General features: G+C 36.4%; 1 non-coding gene across 1 annotated transcript; it reads left to right on the forward strand.

Annotated features, from left to right (window-relative positions):
• The first annotated feature begins 1,497 nt into the window (after positions 1–1,497).
• LOC136216123 (small nucleolar RNA R71) lies at positions 1,498–1,604 on the forward strand. The gene has a single exon (XR_010683114.1). It is a non-coding gene; the product is annotated as a small nucleolar RNA R71 (small nucleolar RNA).
• Positions 1,605–16,179: the final 14,575 nt, after the last annotated feature.

Here is a 16,179-nt window from a genome sequence, read left to right on the forward strand (position 1 = left end):
TCCGACACATCAACTAGAGCACGTCCCGTGTTCATGAACGGTCTACCAAAGATTAGCGGACAATTAACGTCATAAGCAAAATCTAAAATAACGAAATCGGTAGGAAAAATAAATTTTTCAACTTTAACTAAAACATCCTCAATTATACCGTATGGTCTTTTAGTGGTTTGATCCGCTAATTGCAAAACCATATTGGTACGTTTGATATCTTCTTCTAAGCCTAACTGATTAAAAATAGATAACGGCATCAAGTTAATGCTTGCTCCTAAATCACAGAGACAACTGGGAAATTCAATATCTCCCAATTTACACGGAATGGTAAAACATCCGGGATCTTTGAGTTTTGTGGGCAAATTACTTGACACAATTGAACTGCAATCTTCATTTAGTGAAATGGATGAAATTCCTTCCCAACTGATTTTCTTTGAAATTAAATCTTTGAGGAATTTACCATAATTGGGAATTTGCGTAATTGCATCCATAAACGTCAAATTAATATGCAAATTTTTAAGTTTGTCTAAAAATGTTAAAAGTTGTTTGTCATCGTCCTTATTGCGGACTTTGTGTGGAAAAGGTGGTTTGGGTACAAAAGTTTTTGTACTAGAGTCAATTGGTGCATCTTTTTGATGTAATGTATCTTCTTTGGACTTTGGTAAATCAGTTCTAGGTAAAGTCGAATTTCCTGGCATTTCTGGACCTAAGTAATTTTTCCCTGAACGAAGAGTGATAGCCTTAACATGCTCTTTCGGATTTTCTTCCGTATGGCTTGGAAGACTTCCCTCTTTGCGTGATGGAATTGATTTAGCGAGTTGTCCAATTTGAACCTCCAAATTATGGATGCTAGATGATTGGTTTTTAATAAGCTGATCGAATTTATTCTCGATCCGTTTAAAACCATCGTCGTGATTACTTATTTTTCCGCTCATAGCATCAATAAATTTGTCGATTTTAGAAGATAAATTGCTAATCGTATCTCTTGATTGATTTTGATAATTAGTGGTACGATTTTGATTAGCATTAGCATTATTATTATTATCTTTCCAGTTAAAGTTAGGATGATTTCTCCATCCAGGATTATATGTATTGGAATAAGGGTTATTGTTTTTATTTTGCCCTTGGACAAAATTTACCTGTTCAATTTCGCTCATACCTTCGTAATCCACATCCGTTTGGATTGGCTTACCATTAGGATCACACGGTGCCATAAACCTATCAATTTTCTGCGATAAGGCAGAAAATTGGGCTTGCAACATCGCAACTGGATCAAGATTCACTATACCTTTAACTGATGATGTTGCCGAGGATGATGGTTTCACTATTGGTATGTGTCCACGTTCCGCAGGCCACATACTACTGGTAATTGCCATATCCTCCAAAAGTTCTCTTGCTTGGGCAGATGTTTTCTTCATGAATAACCCTCCAGACATAGCGTCCAATGAACCTTTAGTTGTAGGATTTAGTCCATTATAAAATGTTTGCATTAAAAGTTCAGCGGGCAATTGGTGGTGTGGGCATAAACGTTGAAGTTCTTTAAAACGTTCCCAAGCCTTATAAAGAGTTTCATTATCATTTTGAGAAAAAGATGTTAACTCTTTAATGACTCTTGCGGTTTTTGCTAAAGGAAATTTTTTTAATAAAAATGCTTGGGCTAATTTCTCCCAAGTCTCAAATGATGCGGCTGGCATAGAAGTTAACCACTCTTTGGCTCGATCCTTCAAAGTAAAAGGAAAAAGGCGAAGTTTGATTGCTTCTGCAGTTACATCAGTAATTTTAAAAGTGTCACAAATTTCTAAGAAATTTGTCAAATGGGTATTAGGATTTTCGTTAGGTAACCCGTAAAATGTTACGTTATTTTGCAACATATTAAGCAATGATGGCTTAATTTCAAAATGGTGTGCATTAATTTGGGGTCTAACTATACTGTTTGTTACCCCCGGCCACTCCTGACCTAGCGTAATCCATGAGTGTAGCCATAATTTCTGGCTCGGTAACTCTGGTTTTTATTGGGGTCTTGTTTTTGTTTTTGTTGTTGTTGTTTTTGTTGTCTCTTTTGTTCTTCTTAAGAGTCCTTTCAATTTCTGGGTCAATAGGCTCTGGTGGCGTGCCCGAACTTCGAGAACTGCGCATGAACTTGAAATTGTGCACGAACCGGAACTACCTTCAAAACAGAATTTGAAAAATAAATATATTAGTAACTAAAAATAAATAAAATATAAAAGTTTGAATAAGTATGAATAAACCTAGATTCGAAATAAAATACAAAAAAATCTAAATTTTTGTGAAAAATTTTGGCGTTCTCCGGCAACGGCGCCAAAAACTTATTGAGCGATTTCCGCAAGTGCACGGTATACGCTTGTAGTAATAAAAGATATCGATCCCACAGGGAACGTTTTTTAACAAAGACTTATTTTGAATCGGTTAAATTTACTTATAAGATTTATAGTAAGGAAAATCGTTAAATCGGTTTTGGTTTTGAATCTGCTAGAATAAGAATTAGATTAGAGTATGAAGATGTTAGAAAATATTCTGATTTAAGAATGAATTTGCAAGACAGGAACGCTTAGTACTTTTTAGAAAAGTAAACAAATGTATTTGTTTACATTAAGCAAAGAAAACAACTTTAGACTTTGTATAAATTATAAAGATGAAAGAAATGACGGAACCTCTAATTTTTAGGCTTTGAACGCAACAATCCTCCTAACTGGTTTAGATTGCTTCCTTAACCAAATTAAAACTCTACCGAGATAATAATTTGTCTAAGTGTTCAACAACGTTTCCTTGTAAAGATTTTGAATTAAACTACGTTTTAATGAAAACACCAGCATCAATCCACTTCGGATCCTTTACCAAAGTGCTGCATAAAAATCTATCGAATAGAACGGACTTTATTAGATGAAATATAAATTGATACAAGTTTACAGAGAACAAGGAGCATGGAAACATTCGACGACTTGTAAGTGAATGGGTTGTCAATCCTTTCCTTGGGTTTCGTTAGAGTTTGTCAGACTCAGGGGCGAATCCTCTACTCAATCTTCTCGTTGAATCTTCGTAATAGAGACGGGGTCTGTCTACTACCAAAATGTAAACTAAATTTGAACAATGTCTAAACGCTACTGTATTTGTTATTATTGAATAAACAATGTGTGTACATCATATTGTTTTGAACAGAAATGAAATCTAAATTCTGAATCACTTGACTCGGAATTTCTGCATAAATTCTATACTAATCTCTTTCTTCTACTTCTCTTCAACTCTTCTTCAACTCTTTATTTATATATGTTGAAGAGTCTTGATTGAAGTGTCGTTTCCGTTGTGAAGGATCGTATCCGTTGTGAAAGGACGTCTTTATCCACCCGAACGAACGCGTTTCATCGAAAACGAAAGTGTGCAATTTGGCTTCTACAGATTTTCTGCTCTTACCGAGAATATGTAATTCTCGGCTGAGAATGGGGGAGCATCATTTTGGTCTTCGAACGAAGGGAAGGAGGAGCTGAAGGGAGCGTGTCGCGACCGAGAATTGGGGGAGCCGCGGTCGCGGCACAGAACGTTTTCGCTTCTTCGGCTTTCGTTCTCGTCCTCGATTTGGCGTTATTAATTTTCGTCGTCTTCGACTCCTTTTGTAGGGTTTTTCTTCTGTTTTTGATCCTTTTTCACTCCTATTTGGATGTTACCAAATATTTATGTACCTTGCATGAAAGAAACATATTCGAGAGTAAAAGTATTCTAAACAGATATAAACAGCACAAATTCATAGCAATATTGATGTAATTATTGATGATATTTTAGGTATATTTTGGGCTTAACACGTGTATGGGAAGTTCTTCAGTCTAAAAGTCCAGAGACTCACTTACGCGAGGCGTGCTTCAGCTACGCGTGGCGTAAAAGACCCAATTCAAGCAATAAAATCTCAGAAACTCAAACACGCGAGGCGCACCCCAGTCTACGCGGGGCGTGGTTGAGACAACAAGATCTGGATTTGGTCCACATGCAGAAGATTTCTGACGGAATGGGCAAATACGCAGGGCGTCTCCCACCATACGCGAGGCGTATCATGGGAAATCTGCAGAAAATCATACCCCTACTTGATGTGCATAAATAGGAGTGACTAGCACTCATTTAGGAAGCTTTCTTTGATATACAAACTCTTGTTATAGATTAGCTCTTTTATATAGCTAAACTTTATCACCTTGAGAGCTTGTTCGTTGATTCCGACATTCCGTCAAAGTTCCGTTCCATCTCCGTTCACCAAGCTCGAGAGCTCCACCTCCAAGTCCTAAGAGACGGCCTTGAGTCCGGTTAGCTAGTTCCGAGGGTGGATTCTTCCTTTTTCACTTGCTAATTAGCTTGTACTCTTCCTATGTACTAGGCTTAGTTGTATTTCATATTTACATTCTCCATATTTATAATTTATGATTCATAATCTCTTTTTCTATATATGTGTTGATGTTTGTTACTTGTTTTGATACTCGTAATTGATTATTGTGTAGGGGAACGCGATTTCCGACGCCATTCGGGCTATCCTTAGGGATTCATATAGGTGTTGCCTTACCAGAAGTGACGCTCCGGAAACCGTAGGAATTGACAAACCATGGAACTTACGGGCCTTAATTTCTGGTCCCAAGCATTAGACATGCCTTGACTAGGAACCACGTAGTCCAAGTACTTCACGGGTCGGTCTTACTACACGTAGTCGTCATTGCAAGAGTAAATCATTAACCGTATATATATTTGGAGTCATTGTTTGTCATATTTATAACTTATCGCCATCCGTATCATTTCGTAGAGTTTTTGTTATATAAATTTGTCTCACCGTAGTTAGGAGTAGTTTGTAGTTGTTCCCCGAATCAACTCAAAGTATTCACCGCTTAGATAACATATAAAACCGAGTCGTTTAATACTTGTAGTTATAAATCCCGTGGATTCGATACCCGGTCTTAACCGGATTATTACTTGATACGACGGGGTACACTTGCCCTTAAGTAGTGGCGTCTAGTAGAGATAGAGCATTTAGGAAGATCACATCCATAGTCATAATGCACTTATCATAATATACATTTCGTCGTAGAAGCTCTACCGTACGCTAACACGCCTCATCAAGTTTTTGGCGCCGTTGCTGGGGATTTATAATTTCTTGCAATATTAGACAAAAACGTTTTATTGTTAGTCTAAGCATTATTTTTGTATAAATTGTTTATATATACCTTTTATATATACTTTTTACTAACAACATTTTTTCTTGTTTATAATTATTTCATTTATTTATTTTATGCACACCCGATCCCGGAGTGATACTCTCGTTCCTATTGATCTTGAAATTGAACGTACTCTTTGTAGGATTCGGAGAGAGAAAATGGCAAACCTCAACAATGAAGCTAACCAGCCCGAGGTCAACCAAAGGCCGCCGACGCAACCCGTAAACAACAACCGCAATGGTGGAGGCAATGACATGCGCTCGATGATGGAGATTCTTACTTCGCACCGTCATCAAAATCGCAACGGAATCATTGCCCCCACCATCCCGGCCAACACATATGAAATCAAGACTAGCATGATCCAACTCATCCAACAACTTGGCCAGTTCGGAGGAGAACCCCATGAAAACCCTAACGAACATCTAGACAAATTTCTTATGTGTGACGAAACTTCTTGGCAAAACGGTGTACCGGTTGAGGCCGTCCGTGTTGGAAAAATAGGCTAACGTATAGCAGCGGAAATATAAAATTTTTAACCTATTTCCATAAACCACAAGATCCGTTAACTATTATTTCATATAAAGAGGGATAAGAAGAAATACCTTTTAGATGTTCTATCTACCGTTGCAAACGAAGTGCCCACAACTCTTACTTCGAGTTCTCGAGCACAGAACAAAACAAATATAAGATCAAGTTAGAATCAACCGTTGAGTAGCAACCAAAATAGATTGCCTCTAATTAATCAACACAATATCAAGGATAAAGAAAGAAAGATGAAAATCAATTGAACGGAAGAAAGCGGTAGAAAATCTCATCCTCGGGCTAGGGGGTTTGAAATTCTCTCTCTCTCTTAGTGTGGAATTCGAAATTCTCAAGGGGTTGGGATTTCGAAAATCCCTTAGGGGTATTTATAATCTTCCTTGTATCTAATCCTTAGTTAGATAGAATTAGGTTATTGAATAAGCATTCAATTCGGAATAGAACTCTTAATTATTATCTATTAATATATCTAAATATAAAAGATAATAACAATAACCTTATTGGATAATAATGGGAGTAATTTAATCTAATTAAAACTCCTAACTTAGTTATCCTTTAATTAATTTAATTCATAATCCTAATCTAATTAGAATAGATAAAATCAAATTAATTATTTATGTATTTATTATACATAAATTTCGACCCCCATAGTCACTGGGCCTTATTGGGCTCAGTTGGGCTTCCGTCAATTAATTAATATCTGTCTCTCTTTTGGGTTCCAAGTCTTATGTGTGACCCATTAGGTTCTTATTGCTTCTAGCCGTATGCAACTTATTAAAATTAATTTTCAAAGAATTATATTTTAATCTTTGTCATAACGGAATGATGTACAGAGTATGTGATTAGCAAGTCCGTAATCATTCCCCTAGAGCTATAAGAAGACAGGTTGATTCTGTCATTGACCTTTCAGTATTAGTTACGGTATAATTCGATCCTTTATCAACTACGTCCTTGAACTGAATCTTATGACTATGGGTAATGTCAAGTCACATATAGCGAGACGTTCGTTTTACTTGTTCTTGGCCGAGTCAACTCCAATTAGATAGGTTAAGAGAAATCTAATTTCATTCTTAAGCTATCACCTTGCAAGGATTTAGAGTCAAGACTTCCACAAGCGATCCATGGACATATCTCCCATTTATCGGGAGTGATAAATGCTCAATCCAATATATAACGATCCCGCAATCACTTCCTGTGATACCCAACCTCTGCTGTTCATACCCTAGAGTCATCTCTATTAAGGATCGTGTTACAACAGGATCAAAGCGTCACATTCCATAATCCAGAATACCAATTAATATTCCTTTGAGTCTGAGGATTATTTATACCTATTAATACTAATGAGATGTACATGTGACAAGGATGAATCTACCCATCCTGTTATCTCAAGTCGAGTCCCCAATCCTAATGAACTACTTTTCATCGGATCCATGTAACTGTCCAGATATCTATATATATGAGGCTTGTGAGATCAGATTTCTGTCGGAAAGAAGACATTGTTACATGCAAGTCTCAGCAGTGATATGTCAATCCTAAACATATCACTTGACTTGGGGTGGTTTTAAGTCTATTAGTTTATTATAAAGTTTTGTCTCACTTCATGCTTGTATGAACACTTTATAATCACTTTAAAACAAACTTACGGATTTCCTTTTATTAGACTTTATTTAGTGCTTAAAAGGGATTGCCTTTATATAGTTATAAAACATATATCTCATTAAAACAAATGATATAAAGAACACTTCATTTACATTAAGTTTGTATCCTAGAACAATTGTCTATAGGACACTAAACCCCAACATACTCCCACTTGGACTAAAGCCAATTGTTTCTATAACTTATCCCAGTAGAAGTTAGACGACGATCATGTACTTTCTGGGTTAAGGGCTTTGTCAACGGATCTGCAACGTTGTCCTTTTTAGGTACTCTTTCTATTCTCACATCTCCTCTTGCCACAATTTCTCTTATAATGTGGTATCGCTTAAGGTAATGCTTGGACGCATTATGAGATCGTGGTTCCTTTGCTTGCGCAATGGCTCCATTGTTATCACAATATAGTGTAATGGGATTTACAATGTCAGGAACCACACCAAGTTCAGTAATGAACTTCCTAATCCAAACTGCTTCCTTTGCTGCTTCCGCAGCAGCGATATACTCTGACTCGGTCGTAGAGAAAGCTACGCTTCCTTGCTTGGAACTCTTCCAGCTGACCGCGCCCCCATTCAAGATAAACAGGTATCCTGATTGGGATTTAAAATCGTTCTCATCTGTGAGATGACTTGCGTCTGAAAATCCTTCTATTTTCAGATCTCCTTCTCCGTACACTAGAAACATGTCTTTAGTTCTTCTCAAGTACTTAAGAATGTTTTTGACGGCAATCCAGTGCTCGTCTCCCGGATTTCCTTGGTAACGACTCGTTATAGATAACGCGAACGCTACGTCAGGTCTAGTGCATAGCATAACATACATAATCGAACCGATTGCGCTGGCGTACGGGACTACAGCCATGCGCTTCTTATCATCATCGGTTTTAGGACATTGATGATTGTTTAACTTTACTCCATGTAGCATGGGTAAGTTACCTCATTTCAATTCAAGCATGCTAAACCGCTTTAGCACCTATTCGATGTATGTAGCCTGTGAAAGACCGAGCAGTCTTCTTGATCTATCTCTGTAGATCTTTATACCAAGTATATAAGCTGCTTCACCAAGGTCTTTCATTGAGAAGTTACTAGATAACCATACTTTTACCGACTGTAGCAGAGCTATGTCATTTCCTATTAGTAATATATCGTCCACATATAATATTAGAAATGCTACAGAGCTCCCACTTGCTTTCTTATAAATGCAAGCTTCTTCGCAATTTTGTTCGAAACCAAATTGTTTTATGGTTTCATCAAAACACTTGTTCCAGCTTCTAGATGCTTGCTTGAGTCCATAAATGGATCTCTGAAGTTTGCAAACCTTGTTTGCATCCTTTGATATGAAACCTTCAGGTTGCATCATATATACATCCTCAAGCAGGTTTCCGTTTAGGAAAGCTGTTTTCACATCCATTTGCCAAATCTCGTAATCGTAGTGAGCGGCAATAGCAAGCATTATTCTGATTGATTTGGACATAGCCACAGGAGAGAAAGTTTCGTCATAATCAATTCCTTGCTTCTGACGATATCCTTTCGCTACTAACCTAGCTTTGTAGGTGCTAACCTTTCCATCCATGTCTGTCTTCTTTTTGAAGATCCATCTGCACCCAATGGGTTTTATCCCTTCGGGTGGATCAACCAAAGTCCACACTTGGTTGGTGTACATGGAATCCATTTCAGAATCTATGGCCTCGAGCCACGCTTTAGAATCTGGACTAGTAAGAGCCTCTTCATAGTTTTCGGGTTCGTCGTCTAACACGGGAACCTCATCATCTCCCACTAGAAAACCATATCTAATAGGGAGTTCACGAACTCTTTGTGATCTACGAAGGGGTGGCACTTGAGTCTCATCTAATGGGACTGCATCGGGTTCCTCAATCGCTTCTGTTGTTTCAGTTGGTGTTTCTTGTTTATGAACTTCATCAAGTTCAATCATGCTTCCCTTTTCTGTGTCTTCGAGAAACTCTTTCTCTAAGAAGGTTGCGTACTTGGATACTATCACTTTCTGATCATCTGGATGATAGAAGTAATATCCCATAGTTTCCTTAGGGTATCCAATGAAGAAACATTTATCAGATTTAGAATCTAGTTTGTCAGACGCAATGCGTTTGAAAAATGCTGAACAACCCCATACTCTCATGAATGAGAATACGGGTTTCCTACCAACGAACAATTCATATGATGTGGAACTAGCGGATTTAGTTGGTACTCGATTTAGGGTGAAGAGGGCGGTTTCCAAGGCATAGCCCCAGAATGTCTTTGTATAGGGAGGTGTCCATTATGAGCATATGCCACATTCAGTTAGATAATTCAGAAAATCATCTGAAAGATATTCGCCACCTCGATCGGATCGAAGTGTCTTTATTTTCTTTTCTAGTTGATTTTCCACTTCATTCTTGAAGCATTTGAATTTCTCAAAAGCTTCGGATTTGTGCTTCATCAAGTAGATATAACCATATCGGGTATGGTCGTCTATGAAGCTAATGAAGTATCTGAATCCTCCTCTTGTTTGGACTGACATAGGACCGCATACATCTGAATGAATGAGTCCTAGAGTGTCTGATACACGTTCACCTTTATTGCTAAAGGGTGTCTTTGTCATTTTGCCTTTTAAACATGCTTCGCACGTTTCCAATGATTCAGGATCAATTGAATTTATAAGCCCATCTTGATGTAGCTTAAGCATGCGTCTTTTGTTTATATGGCCTAAACGACAATGCCACAAGTAAGTTGAATTATCTAGCTTATGTCTTTTGATATCAATTGCGAAAACATAAATTTTGTCATCTAACACATAAATCCCATTTTGTGATATTCCTGAAAAATAGAAAATCGAATCTCTATAAAAATCGCAACGTTTGTCTTTTATTGAAATATGAAAACCGTCGTCAACAAGACGACTAATAGAAATAATGTTATGAGACATTTGCGGAACGTATAAACAGTTCCTTAATTCTATTACAAGCCCAGAGGGCAAATTTAAAACATAATCTCCGATTGCGAGGGCGGCAACTCTTACTCCATTTCCCACTCGCAAGTTTATGCTTCCTTTCTTCAATTCCTTAGTCTGATTTAGTTCCTGCATATTTGTACAAATATGAGATCCGCATCCGGTATCAAGTACCCAAGATTCAGACTGTGAAATCGTATTTATTTCAATATAAAACCTACCAGATGTTGAAGCACCGCCTTTTCCCTTCTTGAGGGTGGCTAGATACTCCTTGCAGTTCCTTCTCCAATGCCCGTCTTTACCACAGAAGTGGCACTCTCCTTTGGGCTTCTTTACTTCCTTTCCCTTAGCTCTAGTGGGCATGGCCCTCTTACCTTTCTTGGGATATTTAGGATTGGGAAAATTCCCTTTACTCTTCTTTGATCCCTCTATGACAAGAGCTGGTATTGCCTTGTCTTTCTTCATATTGGGCTCAACTGACTTGAGTATATTTGCAAGCTCTTCAAGAGAGGTTTGCAAGTCATTCATTTGGTAGTTCATGATGAACTGTGAATAACTCTCTGGGAGGGATTGAAGAATTAAGTCTATGCTTAGTTCGTTATCCATCGCGAATCCAATACTTGAAAGTTTGGTAATATAGCCAATCATCTTGACACAATGTGTCATGACAGATGTGCCCTCTTGCATCCTACAACGATATAGCAACTTGGATATCTCGTAGCGTTCACACCTAGTCTGTTTCCCAAACAGCTCTTTAAGGTGCATGATGATGGAATAGGCATCCATTTCTCATGTTGCCTTTGTAATTCCGGTGTCATCGATGCAAGTATGATGCATCCGGCATGATCATCATCAGCCTTGTGCTTCTGGTAAGCATCAATTTCCTCAATGGGAGCATCATCAGCAGGGATAGGGGGTATCATTGTATCAAGTACATACCCTATCTTATCGAACTTCAAAACAATTTTGAGGTTCCGAAACCAGTCGGTGAAGTTTGAACCATTCAATTTGTTATCGGTAAGAATGTTTTGCAGATTGGTTTTAGTCATGATTTTAAGAGTGATTATATAAACCTGAGAGTGAGAAAGAGTAAACGTATGTTATTCATTTGCTTTAAAGTATATCAATCTAAAATTATAGGCCTTTTGCTTATTTTAGATTGCTCCCACTATTTTGCCAAATTAATAGCCCTCCATATTAATTCGAAGAATTTCACAAATCCTTTAGTGAGCTAGGATCCTAACTCCTGAGATTTCGTCTTGAGTTTACCCAACAAGCTAGTCTCATTCGTTAGGTAGATTCATGTAATCAATCACATCTTAAATGTGATTCCTAGGTTATTGGGTTACTAACCACATTAGTAACTAATATTCTATTTATATTAATCCCAACCGTATTGCCCATTAGTTTATGAAAACATGAGTTTACCCATCCAATTATCATAATCTAATTTAAGTATTACCCCATATTCATGAAAAGTGATTTTCGATAATTCAGGTGTTATCGTAAGACCCCGAGCTTGAGTTTACCCAACAACCCAAAGGCCCTCAGTACTGCCGGCTGAATTATAATATTAAGGAGGGACAACAGATTTTAATAACTTGCTTATTTACTTAACTTTTTAATGAGGGATTTTATTTTAGGTCTCATAATCTAACTTAGTCTTGATTTGCTTTAGCATACATCAGACACATACATTGGCGTTATGGACATATCATCTAAATTATTCCGTCGAGCCAGAGACGGAATAAAAGGCCAAACCTAGGGAAATACTAACTATTACATATTTCTCTTTAGGTCCTCCGTCTTCTCCATGGCGCCTTGAAATTACAAATTAATTTCTATACTACTAAAGAAAACTTCAATTAAATTGAAGGGAATTAGACGAGAGGAGAAATTACAATAGATAGTAGAAAGGCAGGACTCGCAGACCCTATTTCAAAAATACCAAAAGACTAAAGAGGGTCCAAATATGTCCATAACTCCAAACATGCATAGACACAATTAAATAAATTTAATTGGTTGATTACATAACTATTTTATGTAATATTTGGGTTAATCACATTAACGCATCATTTAACTTTCATCCAATTTTACTTCTAACAGTTTCGTGTCTTTTATGTTATCTTAACTACATAAAACTTTAATTATGCACGTCCCAATTATTTTGATTTTAATTCATTTAAAACTTTGATTTACAAATAGGTAAAACAAACTTTTAAATAAATTTTCATTCGATAATCAAAACAGAAAACTATTAATTTCTGAAACATACATATACATATTAAAAAAAATAGTTTTAAACAATTTAAAACTAGGTGGGAATCGGGCCGGGCCCGAGGTCGGGCTGCTGCCGTTTGGCAGCAGCCCTAGGCGTCGGACATGCCGCTGCCTTGCGGCAGCGGCAGCCAGACGCCGCGCGCGGTTGCTGCCGCGCGGCAGCAACCGCGCAACAATAGTCGGGTCGCACCGTATGGCGCGACCCGAACTACTGTTTATTTTTTTTAATATATATATATATAGGGGAGGGATCAAGTGAGAACCCTCCCTTAGATGAGGACACTTTGATAGGTGAGAACCACCTAAAACTACACCGTTTAACTCAATACTATAACCACCTGCTATTCCAATCAACAAATCGCGCAATCACTCACACCAAAATCACGATCAAAAAACGCTCAAATCTCTCACATCTTCTCCATCACCGTTCTTCATCATCGTTCTTCATCAGCGATCTCAAGCATCTTCTTCATCATCGTTCTCCGTCATCTTCTCCATCATCGTTCTTCATCATCGTCAATTAGATCGACCTCCTTCATCATCGTTCCGTCATTAAACACTCCAAAAATAATCTGAAATCGCAAATCAGATTAAGAAAAAACGATCTACAGTCAAAGAAATAGCATCAATCAGGTAATTTTATCTCCAACAACTATAAATGAATATTAAATTGTGTTCTGTTTTTTATGTTTATAATTATTCAGATATTGCTTAAATCTGAAACAGATTGGAAATCATTCAGATTCTATTCCGAAACAATGGAATTGCATGAAATAATAGACAATAATCTACAGGAGAATGATGATAACCATGAAATTTCTCTGTCTTCAACTATTGAAAGAGGTACATGTGTTCTTCATAATTTCTCTGTTCTTCATAATCTAAAAAATCTTGTTCTAAATAATTGTTCATGTGTTCTATAGATATTAGTACATATTATTCGTTTTTTATTTATAATTAGTTGTAAAAATTGTTGAAAAAATAAAATTGAGTATATTGAAATATAGAGTTCACTACGTTCTTCAAATTGTACCTCATGTTCTAAACAATTGTTCATATGTCCTATATATTATCACATATGTTCCAAAATTGCACTTAAATGCAGTGTCACATGAAGAGCAGCAAAATCATTCTTCCACTGCAATTGTCCTGACTCCTGGAGGAACAAAAGAATGGAAGCCATGTTGCTCTCCGGAAAAAATACCTATTGTAGGAACAAAATTTAATACTATTGATGAGGGTATTGAATTTTACAAAGCATATGCCACTGAAGCAGGATTTAATATTAGAAAATCTACAGTGAAAAAAAGAAAGAACACAAATGTTGTGATTTTTCAATACTGTTTGTGCAATAAAGCAGGCCATAAGCAGAAAAAAAATGTTGAAGATACTGAAGGACATAAACCGAGAAGAAGATTAATCACACGTGTTGGATGCCAAGCACAAATTTTTTTAAAGTACTGCAATGATGGAAAATATATTGTCTTTCGTTTAAAAGAGGAACATACACACCCACTTTACAGTCCACGCTGTATGAAATTTCAAAAACAGGGAAGAAAACTGACAATACTACACAAGAAGTTGATTGTTGATAATTCTAAGGTGAGTCATATTCTAAATTTACTTTCCTAACAACATCTACAATGTTTTCAAATTGTATTTACTTTCTTTATAAAATCTGTTCATGTGTTTTGTGTAGATGAATGTCGGACCCGTAAGAACATACAGGCAAATAAAAGAAAATGTAGGAGGATACAACAATGTAGGAGCATCTAAGCAAGATTTCAAAAACTTCCACAGAGATTTAAAGGCTTACATTTATGAGTCAGATGCCCAAATGTTTATTGACATTTTCAGCAAGAAAAAACTTCTATGGTCTGCTTTTTTTTTCGACTTTGATATGGATGAAGACGATCATCTCTGCAGAGCTTTATAGGCAGACCCCATTTGTAGAAAGAATTATGCTCTATTTGGTGATATGGTATCTTTTGACACAACATACCAAACAAACAGGTATAATATTACATGTACCAATTTCTTATTCCAATGTTCTAAATATTAATTGGCATGTTCTAAAATCTTATTGACATGTTCTAAAATCTTATTCTTATATTCTTAAAAAGTTTTCTTATTTATAAATATTTGTATATTATTTCCACAGATATAACATGATCTTTGGCCTCTTTACTGGAGTAGACCACCATAAAAAATGTGTTACATTCGCTGCTTGTTTCATTGCTAAAGAAGATATTGCATCATTTGAGTGGGTTTTCAAAACGTTTCTTAACGCAATGGGAAGCAATGAACCTACATGCTTAATAACAGATCAAGATCCAACAATGAAGATTGCAATAAAAAATGTTTTCCAAAAAACAGAACATAGATTCTGCATGTGGCACATTATGAAAAAGATGAATGATAAAATAGGTAAGCCTTCCAAAGCATTGTTTACAATTAAAAAATTTAATACTTGATTGTTCTACTATATGTTTTGATCACGTATTAAATTGTATGTTCCAATATATTATTGGCATGTTAATTTTTTTTGTATATAATGAAGATACTTACTGGTTTTTTTAATAGGTCGTGCAATTATGCAAGAAACCAATTTCTTAAAAAGGATTCAACCAATTGTCTGGAGTGTTGAGATTGAACCTGAAGAATTTGATGAAAAATGGAAAGCAGTCATTTCAGAGTTTAATTTGGAAAAACATGAATGGCTAGGTCAAATATTTGAAATCAGAAAAATGTGGATTCCAGCGTACTTCAGGGACTTATTCCTAGGAGGAATTATGAGAACTATATCAAGGTCAGAGAGCGAGAACAACTTTTTCACTGCTTTTACAAATTCTCATTTAAGTCTTGTAGAATTTTATTTGAGATTTGATAGTGCAATGGATGCACAAAGGCATAACCAAGCTCACAATGACAATGATGTCAAACATAAAAGACCTGTATGCAAAACACCAATGGGTATTGAAAGACATGGAGCTGATGTTTATACAACTACTGTCTTTTATGAGTTTCTGGAAGAGGTTTATAATGGTTCTTTCTTTTGTGGAATAGACGGATTCTATAAACAACCTCCTTTCGAAATTTACACTATCAAAGAGCAAAGGACATCAAAAAACTTTCAGGTTATGTACAGCAACATTGAAAACGAAACAAAATGTTTGTGCAAGAAGTTTGAAAGACAAGGCTTACCATGTAGACACATGGTGTGGGTTTGGAAGGCAAAAATGCTTGAATCAATTCCTAACAGGTATGTTCTTAACAGATGGACTACATTAGCAACAAGTCAAAAAAACATTAATCTGCACAGAAATCTTATGGAAGAATGTGCTGCTACAATTGATAAGAAAACATTGATGAATCAACTATGGTCAGAGATTAATGTTTGTGTCTATTTAGCTCAAGGTAATGAGGAAAATATAAAGGATCTTGTGAAGAAGTTTCAAGGAATCAGAATGGATTTAGAAGCTAACATCACTCAAAAAGACACTGAGAAAAATAGAACTCTTACAAAAAATCAAGACATTGAAATGTTGATTGGAACTAGTGTACCAACTGAAAT

This window comes from Euphorbia lathyris, chromosome 1 (assembly GCF_963576675.1).
Source record: "Euphorbia lathyris chromosome 1, ddEupLath1.1, whole genome shotgun sequence".
NCBI lineage: Eukaryota > Viridiplantae > Streptophyta > Magnoliopsida > Malpighiales > Euphorbiaceae > Euphorbia > Euphorbia lathyris.